Here is a 16449-nt window from a genome sequence, read left to right as displayed (position 1 = left end):
ATTCATAGTAGGGGACTTTAACACCCCACTTTCACCAATGGACAGATCATCCAAAATGAAAATAAATAAGGAAACACAAGCTTTAAATGATACATTAAACAAGATGGACTTAATTGTTATTTCTAGGACATGCCATCCCAAAACAACAGAATACACTTTCTTCTCAAATGCTCATGGAACATTCTTCAAGATAGATCACAACTTGGGTCACAGATCAAGCCTTGGTAAATTAAAGAAAATTGAAATCATATCAAACATCTTTTCCAACCACAGTGCTATGAGATTAGAAAACCATTACAGGGAAAAAAAACGTAAAAAATACAAACATGTGGAGGTTAAACAATATGCTACTAAATAATCAAGAGATCACTGAAGAAATCAAAGAGGAAATCCAAAAGTACCTAGAGACAAATGACAATGAAAACACGATGAAACCTATCCTATGGGAGGCAGCAAAAGCAGGTCTAAGAGGGAAGTTTAGAGCAATACAATCCTACCTCAAGAAACAAGAAAAATCTCAACAATCTAATCAAGAAACAAGAAAAATCTCAAATAAACAATCTAATGTTACACCTAAAGGAACTAGAGAAAGAAAAACAAATAAACACAAAGTAAGTAGAAGGAAAGAAATCATAAAGATCAGAGCAAAAATAAATGAAAGAGAAACAAAGGAAACAATAGCAAAGATCAAAAAAACTAAAATCTGGTTCTTTGAGAAGATAAATAAAACTGATAAACCTTTAGCCAGACTCATCAAGAAAAAGAGGCAGAGGACTCAGATCAATAAAATTAGAAATGAAAAATGAGAAGTTACAATGGACACCACTGGAAAAGAAAAAAGCATATAAGAGACTATTACAAGTCACTATGCCAATAAAATGGACAACCTGGAAGAAATAGACAAATTCTTAGAAAGGTATAACCTTCTAAGACTGAATCAGGAAGAAATAGAAAATATGAACAGACCAATCACAAGTAATGAAATTGAAACTCTGGTTAAAAATCTTCCAACAAACAAAGTCCAGGACCAGATGGCTTCACGGGTGAATTCTATTAAACATTTAGAGGAGAGCTAACACCTATCCTTCTCAAACTCTTCCAGAAACTTGCAGAGGAAGGAACACTCCCAAACTCATTCTATGAGGCCATCATTACCCTGATACCAAAACCAGACAAAGATACTACAAAGACACAAAAAAGTACTACAAAGATACAAAAAAAGAAAATTACAGACCAATATCACTGATGAATATAGATGCAAAAATCAACAAAATACTAGCAAACAGAATCCAAAAGCACATTAAAGGGATCATACACCATGATCAAGTGGGATTTATCCCAGGGATGCAAGTATTCCTCAATATATGCAAATCAATCAAGGTGATACACCATATTAACAAAGTGAAGAATAAAAACCATATGATCATTTCAAGAGATGCAGAAAAACTTTTAACAAAATTCAACACCCACTTATAAAAACTCTCTAGAAAGCAGTTATAGAGGGAAGCTACCTCAATAATAAAGGCCACTTATGAGAAACCAACAGCAGACATCATTCTCAGTGGTGAAAAAGTGAAACCCTTTCCTCTAAGATCAGAAACAAGACAAAGATGTCCACTCTCACCACTATTATTCAACATAGTTCTGGAAGTCTTAGCCACAGCAATCAGAGAAGAAGAAGAAATAAAAGGAAAAAAAAATGGAAAAGAAGAAGTAAAACTGTCACTGTTTGCAGATGACATACATAGATAATCTTAAAGATGCCAACAGAAAACTAGGAGAGCTAATCATCGAATTTGATAAAGTTGCAGGAATCAAAATTAATGCAGAGAAATCTCTTGCATTCCTATACACTAATGATGAAAAATCTGAAAGTGAAATTAAGGAAACACTCCCCTTTACCATTGCAACAAAAGGAATAAAAGACCTAGGAATAAACCTACCTAAGTAGGTGATAGACCTGTACTCAGAAAACTATAAGACACTAATGAAAGAAATCAAAGATGACATGAAGAGATGGAGAGATATACAATGTTCTTGGATTAGAAGAATCAATATTGTGAAAATGACTATATTACCCAAAGCAATCTACAGATTCGGTGCAATCCCTATCAAATTACCAATGGCATTTTTTACAGAACCAGAACAAAAAATCTTAAAATTTGTATCGAGACACAAAAGACCCCAAATAGGTAAAGCAATCTTGAGGGAAAAAAATGGTGTTGGAAGAATCAGACTCCCTGACTTCAGACTATACTACAAAGCTAGAGTAATCAAGATAATATGGTACTGGCACAAAAACAGAAATATAGATCAATGGAACAGGATAGAAAGCCCAGAGATAAACCAATGCACCTATGGTCAACTAATCTACGACAAAGGAGGCAAGGACATACAATGGAGAAAAGAGAGTCTCTTCAATAAGTAGTGCTGAGAAAACTGGACAGTTACATTTGAAAGAATGAAATTAGAACACTCCTTAACACCATACACAAAAATAAACTCAAAATTCATTAAAGACCTAAATGTAAGACTGGACACTATAAAACTCTTAAAGGAAAACATAGGAAGAAAACTCTTTGATATAAATCACACCAAGATCTTTTTTGACCCATCTCCTAGAGAAATGGAAATAAAAACAAAAATAAACAAATAGGACTTAATGAAACTTAAAAGCTTTTGCACATCAAAGGAAACTATAAACAAGATGAAAAGACAACCGCAAGAGTGGGAGAAAATATTTGCAAATGAATCAAAGGACAAAGGCTTAACCTCCAACATATATAAACAACTCATGCAGCTCAATCCAAAAATAGGCATAATACCTAAATAGGCATTTCTCCAAAGAAGACATAAAGATGGCCAAGAGGAACATGAAAAGCTGCTCAATATCACTAATTATTAGAGAAATGCAAATCAAAACTACCATGAGTTATCACCTCACACCAGTCAGAATTGGCATCATAAGCAAATCTACAAACAACAAATTCTGGAGAAGGTGTAGAGAAAAGGGAACCCTCTTGCACTGTTGTTGGGAATGTAAATTGATACAGCCACTATGGAGAACAGTATGGAGGTTCTTTAAAAAACTAAAAATGAATTGCCATATGACCCAGCAATCCCAGTACTGGGCATATACCCAGAGAAAACCATAATTCAAAAAGACACATGCTGCAAATAGTTCATTGTAGCACTATTTATACTATCCAGGTCATGGAAACAACTTAAATTCCCATCAACAGACAAATGGATAAAGATGTGGTATATATATGCAATGGAATATTACTCAGCCATAAAAAGGAATGAAATTGGGTCATTTGTAGAAACGTGAATGGACCTAGAGGCTGTCATACAGAGTGAGGTAAGTCAAAAAGAGAAAAACAAATATTGTATATTAAGGCATATATGTGGAATCTAGAAAAATGGTACAGAGGGAGCAGTTTGCAAGGCAGAAATAGGGACACAGATGTAGAGAACAAATGTATGGACACCAAGGGGAGCAAGCAGGGGCTGGGTGGTGGTGGTGCTGGGATGAATTGGGAGATTGGGATTGACATATATACTCCAATATGTATAAAATAGATAAGTGATAAGAATCTGCTGTTTAAAAAAATAAAATGAAATTCAATATATATATATATATATATATATATATATATATATATATATTTTGATACCTGTTAGAACAATTCCTCCCAGCATATTTTTATTAAGTATATCTTGATTATTCTTGGCAGTTTGTATTTCCCTTATAAATTTTAGAACTGGCTTATCAAAATCCACATAGAAATGAGGGATTTTCCTTGGTAGTGTAATTTGGGAAAAATTGATATATTTAAAATATTGAGAAAAAATTTTTTAATTAAAAAAAGTAAAACCTGCATATTCCAATCCATGAATGTGTTATACCTTCTCATTTATTTAGTCTCTTACTGTTTCTCAATAGTGGTTTAGAATTTTCTGTGTGGAAGTCTTGTCCATGATTTCTTAGATAATCCGGATACTTTAAGTTACACTGTTACAAAATTTACCTTTTTTTAAAATACCATAATTTTTTAGTTCTTTATTGTTGGCATATAGAAATACAATTGGATTTTGTACCTTGAGTTTGTATGTACAAAACTTTAAGAAGCTTTTTTGTTAATTCCAATGGTTTTATATATGTATTACTTTAGCTTAACTGCATGTAAAATGATGTATCTGCTAATAAGGAGGGTTTTTTTTCATTCTCATTTTTGTACCTTATATTTCTTTTTCTTGCCTTACTGAACTGACTAGCATCTCCAATATAATGCAATCTAATGATCAAAAATGTCACATCTTTTTCAAATTTTAGATTTCAAAGGAAAAGTTTAACTACATATATTTTTTTCAATTTTAGCTTATTTATTAAGAATCTTATTTCTTGAATTGCGAATACAAGAAATTTAATTTCCAGTGTTTCTTACTGATTGATTTTCTGAGATGTAATGCCCTCTATAATAAGATCAGGTACAAATGTTATCTTCATAGTCTGCCATTTCTATTTCTTTTGGTATTCATGCCACTCAGACTAGGGTTCAGGGAGCTATGAGATCTCAATTCCCAGAGAGCTTGACCTTCAAGTCTCCTTGAGCCAATTATTTTCTACCATATTTTTATTTGGTAGACAAAGTCAACCATTGATAAACCACATCATTTTCCTAAGGAAAAGCCATTCTCCATGATTTCAGTTTTCATAATATTCAGCAGTTTTTGACTTGTACATTATAATGAAACTTTCTGGGCTTGTGTTCTCAGTCAAAAAAGCCACATATCTCTGAGGCACTTGTTGTTTATTATTCCAATGAAATATCTTCTACAGAGCAGAACTGTTCATAAATTGGCCAAGAAATCCTAGTGCTTATGGCATGACTCACAACATTTTACTCTTACCACCATAATGATACTTTGACTATTATCCTAAATGCTTCACAGCATTTTTCTAAACAACATTCACTCTAAATGATGCCCCCATGTGTACACTGCTTGAGACTTTTGGTTTGTGTTTATGATCTAAACCTAGAGGAACGATTTGATACTGTTGCTCTGAGCTATAAATCCTAGACTAGAGGGTTCTAGGGTGCACACTCTGGTACTGGAAGTTAGTTGAGATATTGCTTGAAACCTTCAAACCATTCTCAAGCTATTGGTATGAGATATCTACTTATAAAGGATGCCTTTGATTGGAAGAAAAACCTACATTCTTGCTGTTGATTGCTGTCACAATATAAAATATATTCAGGGAGAGATGGTTAGAATTATGAAAGTGAGTCCTACATTTAAAATAAAAATATACAGCACAGTTATGTATACCAAGTTCTAATTGGACTTATAGACTTCTTCCATGAAAAATGCTGAAGGCAAATGGACTGTTGTGGAATTATCATATTTGTCAACATTTTTCCCCTGAGTGACTCATTGCCATGAGTAATATATATTTTTAATGCCATCTGGTTATGAACATTTTGGCAACATTTTCCTGGATGTTCAACAAGGTCACTGTGAAGGAAAGCAATGTTTTTTGGCTTCTAGCAACATTGCTGTAGTGGGTCCCTGATGTTTACAAGTCCTGATATTCTTACTTCCACTTATCACTTAAAGGATGGCTCTTTAAAAGGGAACTTCCTCTCTGTTTAAATTTGTTATCTAAGGGGTCACGTGAAAAGTTGTGTTTGAAGGACACTGTACTTGGTGTGGCAACTTCTGGCATTTATTGATTTAGTGATTTCATCCAATTTTTGCATTTATAAATTTTTTTACAATGATAAAGACCTGATAATTTGAAGGAGTATTTATTATTCTAAGAGATAATATTATTATTACTTCCTTTTACTGTTATTCATGACAAAGAAGCTATGTTTGGAGCATGAAGTACGAGGAAAGAATAGTCTCATTTCTTGGGAAAGATGATTGAAGGATAATAGATGACATAGAGAAAGAAGAAACTTAATCCCATTTTCCTTCATATCAGAGCAAATGCACATTTTCTTTATATGTTGTAGGAAATAAGAAATATTTCCCTAATATATGTACAGACTTTGTATATAACAAATATATTTAAATGAGTCAGAGCCTCAGGTCAAGATTGCTTTTGCTTGGGAAATCCTTAGACATTCCAAGCTCTTGAAATTAGCAGGAGATTCGGCAGGACCATATTGCCGAGCAAAAATAAATTTTCCTGGTTGAACTGATATTTACAAGAGATTTCCCTCATGGCTGCAACAGAAATTGACTGAGCCCAGGGCCAAAATACAGAGTTAGTGCCTTGGACCCTTTCCTGTTTTCTTGTTTTAAATTCCCTCTTCTAAAAGCACCATCTTGCTTTTCACCCCTCTATAACTCAGGTGTCAGTAAAAGAGAAATTAGAAATAATAATAATTGATAAGAATAATGGCAGAGACTTACTGAACATTTAATATCTGTGTCTGAGGATCAAATAGGGTAATTCATGTGAAGGTCTTAAACAATATCTAGCATACATTTACTGATGAATAAACATTAGTTCTTACTGTACTTCTTAATTCCTTAAAAAACACTTATTAGATAATGTTTTGGGTTTTTTTTCCAAATGAGTTTATCTTGGTGTTCAGTACATAATGAAGCCTGTCTTTGCTTTTCAGATTTAATCACCTTTATTTTAGCTCTTTTAAAATGATTTTTCCACTTTAGACAGGAGGTTCTTGTGACTGTCCACAATGTTCCATGATAGTCTCTGCATCAAGCTTGTTGATGTGACACACAGACTCTCTCCTTCAATTTCTACTCCATTTTGGACTCTTCTCTGAGTTCTCTATTATCAGCTTGACCTGGTGATTCCTATTCTTGTTGCTGCATTTCCTGGTCTCACTAGTCCCTACATAGTGCCTGTACCATTGGTGGTCTTGATGTTCATTATGCACATTTCCTTTATACACACAGGATTGCAATCCCATGAGGAGACAATGATTAAACGTTTTTCTTGCAGTCCATAGACCTAGTAAAATATCAGATATATGATTTATGATCAAAATTGTTGAGTCATTCATTGAGTTAATTTTTAATGGCTTCTTTTTTAGATCACAAGTACAAAATTCACAAGTATTTTCAAGTGTACAATCTTTAATATGACTCATTTCACAGAATTTTTTGGTATAGAAACATCTATTGTATTCTACTTTAAGTACTATTCAGTCTTTCATTTGTTTATACAGTCAGCCATCGCAAGAGTCACTGTCTGAATCAAAGTAAGGTGCACAATTTATTATTTAGAATAAAATGAAACAGGGAAAATTTCCATTTTGGGGACCTTCAGGTAATGATGCATACTCAATCCGCTTCATCATTCATTGTAAGAGCCTTCTATTGATAAGGACACAGTAAATTTATGAGAAACAGTGTACCACTGGCTTAGTTCTCAATTCCCAGAGGTAACTTGTCAGACATTCCATATTTTAATCATTGTCTGCTTCATGAGCCAACAGGACAAGCAACTATCACATGCTAGCCATCAAAAAGATGTCAACACATCTAGAAAGATTATGTCTGTCACTCGATTTAGTATGATAGCTACATTCACAGGTCCTAAGGCAAATAGAATCTTATTTCAGTGTCCCTCAAACCTCCAGTTTCTTAGTAAAACCTTAAGGACTGCTGACAAGGCACTTCTGGGTTAGGGCCTCATCTCTGAAATTTATTTTCCCTGGATTACATTCCTATGAATTCTGGAGCAAGTTGGAAGTTGCATGAATATCAAAGCTGAATTAAAGAAATAATCTGTAGAAAAACTCTTTAATAACTATAATCTATGAAGTCCTAGATAGATGTCAGATGTTTCTTCATATTTGTTGTGAGGTCTCATGCAGCTTCATAACTTCGTGTATAAGCAGGAAATGAAAATTATAATTTATAAGAACCATAATTGAAGTGTTTTTTTTTTTTTCATTGTCAATTAGGGTGAGACTCGGAGAGAGAAATATTTCCCATATTCAAGAGAATATAAAAGTACAGATCCAAAATTGCTTTTTTCCATTATCTTTTAATATCTAGCACTCAAAATATGCCTTTTATTTTCCCAGCTCGTATACATGAAGCCAGGAATCTGAAAACCCACATTGTAGCATATGCAGGTTTCACTCAGTAGAAGTTTTTTTCTACCCTTTATATATATGTATATTGTAATCATATACACAAAAAGGTTGTAATATATATATATATATATATATATAGTAATCATAAACACAAAAATGTTGTAAAAAATTTGCATTGTAGTAAAAGTAATAACTAACTTTCATTGAGAACAAAGTAGATACTAGGCACTTACTATGCACATACTCAGGGTAATCTCATGGGATAAGTGCACTTTTTATTCCCATTTTTATAAGAAAATTATTTCTCAGTTAGATTAGGTAAATGCCACAAAGTTATGAAGCTAAAAATATCTGAGCTGCAAAGACTATGCCCTTCCTTCTGTCTTTTCTTCTACTGAAAAAACAAGGAAGAAAGTTAGTTGTTATTTGTTTGTCCCTCCAGATTCTTCCTCACACTTGTCCATCTTTTGTGCCCCTTGGGATTTAAGGTGGGTTTGGTTGATGGAGCTCAGCAAAACATGAGGGGAGAGGAAAAAAGTAAGGTTAGGGTTCTTATTTCCTCCCTGCAGGGACACTGAGTTTGTTAGTTTCTTTCTTTTTTCCTTTCTTCCTCCCTCCCTCTTTCTCTTTCTTTCTTTCTTTCTTTCTTTCTTTCTTTTTCTTTCTTTCTTTCTTTCTTTCTTGCTTTCTTTCTTTCTATATAGGAATATAGTTGATGAAAGTCAACAACTCATGTCAGGCAATCCTTCCACACAACACTGTTTGTCTCTCTCTGGGTTCTAATAACTGGTCCCCACCTCACCCCTTCAGGCTTAGCAGTAGTAAAAGCACCCTGAGTTTGTAGCTGTGGGATACAGCATTATCCTACCCAATTTGAGTGTCATCTCTTTCTTGCCAGGATTCTGATAGATATATGGAGTCCATCAGAAACTGTTTCAGGAGAAATAAATTGTATAATTCATGTGTATTCATGTGAAATTGTCTTATCCCTATAAAGACGATATAATCACAGGACATTATAAGATGCATTAAGATAGACATATCAGACCACTTAGCACAATTTCTGTCTCATATAGAGTATTTCATATATTTAGTTAAAGCAAAATATGAATTAATAAATATTTTAAATAGTCAAATTACTAATCTGTCTTACCATGCTGCTATATGAATAGATTCTGGTACTGTCCCTCAGATTTTTTCATTCTCTTTCTGCCATCCTGCCATTCAGGACACATGTTATGCTCTAAAATTTTTAATTAGTATTTTAACTGACCTGTGTTATCATTCCATATCAAATTCAAAATGACAATGACATTTCCCAAAAGGGCCATGGGGAAATGCAATTTATTGAAGAATAAAAGTTTGGGATTCCTTCTGCTAAGCAGAACATAGATTTGAGTAAAATTAGAAAGTACAGGGTCATGTTCATTGTATACTGGGAAGGTGAAAGACTTAGAGAGATCATTAGTATCAATGATGACACAAAAATGTTTCAGTATCAACCCAGCTAAGCCAGATCAGATCTGTTTACCTCCCTCTTTAAGTTTCAATCATGTTCACTGTTATTTGTATCCTTTGATAGTAATAAAAATATTGCAAATAAGATTTTCCATGAAGACGGGGCTTCCCTGGTGGTGCAGTGCTTAAGAATCCACCTGCCAATGCAGGGGACATGGATTTGAGTCCTGGTCTAGGAAGATCCCACATGCTGTGGAACAACAAAGCCCATGCACCACAACTACTGAGCCTGCGCTCTAGAGTCCACGAGCCACAATGACTGAGCCCACGTGCTGCAACTACTGAAGCCTGTGTGCCTAGAGCCCATGCTCCACAAAAAGAGAAACCACCACAATGAGAAGCCCGCGCACTGCAACGAAGAGTAACCCCCACTTGCTACAACTAGAGAAGGCCAGAGAGCATCAACGAAGACCCAATGCAGCCAAAAATAAATAAATAAAATAAAATAAAATAATATTTTCCATGAAGATGTTGATGGCACTGTCTGGATTTCCTTGTCCTTTTCTCAAACATGTGAATACCATGAACCAATGATGCTCAATCTAGAAAACAATCTAGCTTAGGGAACATTACTTTGGCAAACTATCTGATTCTACCCTTCATGGATCCCCACCCTACAAAAATCATATCATCTTCTATAATGCTTGGTACCTTGACATACCCCCTATTACCTTGCAACTGTTACTTTAATGTGTCTCCATTATTGGATGTGACCCTTTATGAGCATAGCATAGAACATGACAGATAGGAAGAACTCAATCAATGTTTGCATAATTTAAGTAGGAAAGCCATGACAACAATTAAAAATAAGGTACTCAAGATCTGAGACTATGTTTCATGGATAGTAGGACATCATCTTTAACATGATCCCTGACATTATCTCTGATAATTTTGATTTGATTTTATGGGAAAACCCCAAACATTTCATACTAAAGATAGGCAAATGAGTACCTAAATCACCTTACTTTATAGTTTAGCCTTATTTATGTCCTATTACCCTGCCCCATTCATAATATAATTGTCAAAAATATTTATTTTATTTACATTTAGAACCACATACATGTGTAATAATTTTTACTTTAATCATCAAGCATAATTTAGAAAGCTCAAGAAGAGGAGGAAAGTGTGTTGTATTTAACACACTTTTTTTTTTTCCTTCTTGATGTTTTAAGATTCCTTCTTGTATTGTTTCCCTCTGCTTAGGTCATTAGTCTTTTAGTCATTTTTTAGAGTAGGTCTGCTGTTGAAAAATCCTCTTAATATTCATTTATCTGAAAATATCTTGATTCTTCTTCCTTCTTGAAGAGTATTTCCATTGGAGGTAGAATTCTGGATTAACAGGTCTTTTATTTTAATACTTGAACAATGTTTTGCTACTTTCTTTTGGCTTCCAGGATTTCTGATGAAAAATGTGTTGTCATTATAATATTTTCCCCCTATAGTTAAGCTATCATTTTTCTGTGGCTCTTTCAGGACTTTTATTTCCTTTATCTTTAGTATTCAGAAATTTCAATGCGTTTTGGTGTGGATTTCTGTGGATTTATCCCTTTTTGGAGTTCACTTATCTTCTTGAATAGGTAGGTTTCTGTCTTGTGTCAAATTTGGGGAGTTTCACTCATTCTTTTTTTCTTTTGAAAACAATTTTCTTAGAGCAGTTGTGAGTGTACAACAAAATTGAGAGGCCAGTACAGAGATTTCCCATATACACTCTGATGCTACACAGGCACAGTTTCCTCCTATATCAACATATTGACCAGGGTAGTACTTTTTTTTTTTTTTAATTTAGCCAAGGATAAACCTACACTGACACATCATAATTGCCCAAACTCCATAATTTACTTTAGCATTCACTCTTGGTGTTCTATGGTTTTGGACAAATATATGGATATAATGACAAACATCCATCATTATAGTGCCATACACAGTATTTTCACTGCTCTAAAAATCTTCTACGCTCTGCCGATTTGTCTTCCCTTCCTCCCCCACCCCCACAAATACTAATTGTCTCCATAGTTCTACCATTTCCAGAATATAATATAGTTGGAGTCATATAGTAGCTAGACCCTTTATGTTTGTTTTCTTTCACTTAGTAATATGTATTGAAGTTTCCTCCATGACTTTTCATAGCTTGATAGCTCATGAATGTTTTCAGTGTTAAATATTTCATTGTCTGGATGTGTCACAATTTATTTCTCTAACCACCTATTGAAAGACATCTTTGTTGCTTCCAAATTTTGGAAATTATAAAGAAAGCTGCTATAAACATCAGTGTGCAGGTTTTTGTATGTACATAAGCTTTCAACTGCTCTGGGTAAATATCACGGAGTGTAATGTTGCATCATATAGTTAAGAGTATGTTTAGTTTCATAAGAACCCACAAAACTATCTTTCAAAGTGGCTGTACCATTTTGCCTTCTCCCCCAGCAACGTATGGACTTGCTGTTGCTTCATACCCTCACTGACATTTGATGTTATCAGTGTTTTGGAGTTTGACCATTCTAATAGATGTGTAGTATTATCTCACTGTTGTTTTGATTTGCATTTTCCTGATAATATAGGATGTGAAGCATCTTTTCACATATTTATTTACCATCTGTATAGCTTCTTTGGTGAGGTGTCTATTAAGGTCTTTGACTCCATTTATATTCAGTTGTTTGTTTTCTTATTGATGAGCTTAAGAGTTCATGGTATATTTCATATAATAGTCTTCTTTCAGGTGTGTCTTTTGTAAATATTTTCTCCCAGTCTGGGGCTTGTTTCCTCATTATCTTCAGATGGTCTCTTACAGAGCAGAAGTTTTTAATTTTAATTAAATCCAACTTAATTATATTTTTCATGGATAGTGTCTTTGATGTTGTATGTAAATAATCAATGCCACTCCCAAGTCACCTAGGTTTCTCCTATGCTATTTTCTAGGAATTTTATAGTTTTGTGTTTTATGCTTAGGATTATGAACCATTTTGAGTTAATTTTTATGAAGGGGGTAAGGTCTATGTCTGGATTTATTTTTTTTCAATATTGATATCCCATTGTTCCAGTACCATTTGTTGAAAAGACTATCTTTGCACCAATGTATAGCCATTGTTGATATTCATAAAATAACTTGCTGGAATTTTGATTGGTATTGGACTGTATATATAGATCATGTTGGGAACATCTGAACTCTTGACAATGTTAAGTCTTCTTATCCATCAACATGTATTTTGTCTCCATTTATTTATTTCTTTTATGATTTTGTTCATCAGAGTTCTGTCATTTTCCTCATACAGATCTGGTACATATTTTGTTAGATTTATACTTAAGTATTTTATTTTTTTGTGATGCTAATGTAAATAGTATTTTGTTTTTAATTTTAAGTTCCATTTCTTCATAATTGGTATATAGGAAATCAATTGACTTTTGTATATCAACCTTGTATCCTGCAACCTTGTTATTATCACTAATTAGTTGAAAGAATATTTTGGCTCACTCTTAGATTTTCTACATAGACAATCATGTCATCTGTAAACAAAGACAATTTTATTTCTTTCCTCTCAATCTGCATGCCTTTTCTTTATTTGTTGCATTAGCAAGGACTTCCTGTGTGATAATTTCTTCTTTGTCATGGTGTATAATTCTTTTTGTACATTTTTTAATTCAATTTTTTAACTTTTAAAATATTTTTGCATCTAAGTTCATGAGAAATATTGGTCTGTAGTTTTCTTTTCTTATAATGTCTTTGTTTTTGGTAATAGGGTATCACTGGCCTCAGAATGAGTTAGCAAGTATTCCTGTTGCTTTTATCTTCTGAAAGAGATTGTAGAGAATTGGTATAATTTCTTCCTTAATGTTTGGTAGAATTCACCAGGGATCCACCAAGGCCTGGTGTTTTCTATTTTGAAAGATTATTATTGATTCAATTTCTTTAATAGATATAGACCTTTTCATGTTGTGGTCTGAGGGCAGATATTGTATAACTTCTATTCTTTCAAATTTGTTAAGGTGTTCTTCATGGCTCAGGATATGGTCTATCTTGGTGAATGTTCCATGTGAGCTTAAGAAAAATGTGTATTCTGCTGTCATTCATTGAATTAGTCTATAGATGTCAAGTATATTTAGTTTATTGATAATGTTGTTGAGCTCAACTCTGTCCTGTTCAACTGCTTTTCTGCCTGCTGGATCAGTCCATTTCTGAAAGAAGGGTGCAGCTATTATATCTTAGAGTAGTTCATCAGTCCATCCTCTTCCTCCTCTCCTTTCAGGATTCTGATTACAGGAATGTTAGATTAAAAAATATATTTTATTTATTTATTTATTTGGCTGTGTTGGGTCTTAGTTGCAGCACATGGGCTCTTCATTGTGGCATGTGAGATTCTTTGTTGTGGCTCAGGTCTCTTTGTTGAAGCACATGGGCTTCTCTAGTTTCAGTGTGTGGGCTTCTCTTTAGTTATAGCACATGGGCTATCTAGCTGTGACATGTGGCTTAGTTGCCCCTCAGCATGTGGGATCTTAGTTCTCTGACCAGGGATTGAACCCATGTCCTCTGCATTTGGAATGCAGATTCTTAACAACTGGACCACCAGGGAAGTCCCACTAATGTTAGATTTTTGTTGTTGTTATAGTCCCACAGGCTGCTCAGGCTCTGTTTACATTTTTTTTCTCTTGTGTAGTTGCTTAATTTCTGTTTTTCTATCTATCTTAAGTCCATGGATTCTTTCCTCTGTTTTCCATTTTGCTGTCACGCTTACCCATTCAGTGTTTTATTTTGGCTACTGTATTTTTCAGGTATTAAATTGCCATTGAGTTCTTTGTATCTTCTATTACTTTGTTGGGATTGTCTCCTTTTTTTTTTTTAATTTGTTCCAAATGTGTTTATAATTGCTCATTGAAGTATTTTTATGATAGCTGCTTTGAAATGTTTGTCAGAAAAGTCTAAAATATCTGTCATATCCGTGTTAGCATATGTTGATTGTCTTTTGTCATTCAAGTTCAGATTATCTGGGCTTTTAATATGGCATGAATTTTTTACTGAAATTTGGACACTTCATATTAGTTATGAAACTCTGAATCTTATTTAAGGCTTCTATTTTAGCTGGTTTTCTCTGACACCATTCCATCAGTAGAAGGGAGTATGGCATCATCCTTTTACCTCCAGATGAAGGTAGAAGCCCAGGTTACTCAGTTGGCCTCCATTGACATCCACAAAAGGGTGGCTAGAAGAGAGAATGAACAGAATCTCATAGGAGATTTTGGAGGGAGCATGATCCTGCTGACATCTTGTTTTCAGGCTTCTATCCTCCAGTACTCTGGGGGAATAAATTTCTATTGTTTTTAAGCTACCCAGTTTGTGATACTTTGTTACAGCAGCTACAGAAAACTAATGCAATTGTCCCTATAGAAAATCTAATGTAATCCACCCAAACTCGAATAGAGGTAATAAAGTTTAGCAATATCACAGAATATAAAAATCAATAGTATTATATAAATTAGTAATAAACAAAGATAAATTAGTGTAAAAATAAGAAATAATTGGGAATTAATCTGTTAAAAGAAATAAAAGATGTGTACCCTGAAAATTTTAAAGCACTTATAGATAAGTTGAAGGAGATTTAAATGAATGGACTCAATTTTGTTAAGATATAAGTTCTCACCAGATTTATACATAGATTCAATATAATGCCTAACAAATGCCCAGCAGGGTTTTTTTCCTTTTTAAGGATCTGAAATATTGATTCCAAATTTCATATGGAAAAGCAAATAATCAAGAAGAGCAAAAACATCTTTGAAAAACAGGAACAAAGTTTGGAAAACAACACCACTTGATTTTTTAAAATATGTTAAAAACTATGTCAATCTAAAAGAATCAATGAAATAGAATTGAGCATCCAGAAATAGACCTACAAATATTCATAGACAATTTCATGGAGTAATTTTTTCAACAAATGATGCTGTAACTATTGGATAGCCACTAGAAAACAAAACAAACAAAACGAATTCATACCTTGAACCATATTCAAAAATTAAGCCAAAATAGATAAAAATCTTAAATGTAAACATAAGGTTATAAGACTTTTAGAAGAGAATACAGTAGAACACGTTTGTAGACTTGTTTAGGCAAAATTTTCTTACATATGACACCCAGAGCACAATCTATTAAAGAAAATATTGATAAACTGGAATCTAAAAAAATTGCAAGCTTGTGCTCTGCAAAAGACACTGTTATGATAATGAAGACAAGGCATGTACTGAGAGAAAATATTTGCAAAATGTATATCTGATAAAATACTTATATCCAGAATAATAAGTACCCCCAGTATTTAATAAGAAAACAAATGAATAAAAATGAACAAAATTTTTGAGCATACACTTTAGTAAAGAAGTTTACATGTGGCAAATAAACACATGTAAAGATGCTTCAAGTCACTAGGAATTTGGGAAATGCAAATTAAAACCACAATGTGATGTCACTACACACCTGTTAGAGTGGCTAAAAGTAAAGTCACTGACCATATCTAGTGTTGACAAGGATATGGAGAAACTGAAACTTGCATACACATTACTGGGAATTTATAACCAGTTTGAAAAAAGTTTATCAGATTCTTTAAAATTAAATAATTTAAAATATTTTTATTTTTATGTAGCCATTTTAATCCTAGAAATCCATTATTTTATCCAAGAAAATGAAAGAATGTGTCTTTGTAAACACACATACATGGATGTTCATAGCAGTGTTATTTGTCACAACTCCAAACTGTAAACAGACGAAATGTCCATTAACAGGGGATAAACACATTTTAGTATAGCAATAAAATGGGAAAAAAAGAAGGAATGAACCATTGGTATATTCTACACATATGAATCTCAA

This window comes from Lipotes vexillifer, unplaced genomic scaffold (assembly GCF_000442215.2).
Source record: "Lipotes vexillifer unplaced genomic scaffold, Lipotes_vexillifer_v1.1 scaffold72, whole genome shotgun sequence".
Classification (NCBI taxonomy): Eukaryota; Metazoa; Chordata; class Mammalia; order Artiodactyla; family Lipotidae; genus Lipotes; species Lipotes vexillifer.
This window is presented reverse-complemented; position numbering follows the sequence as displayed.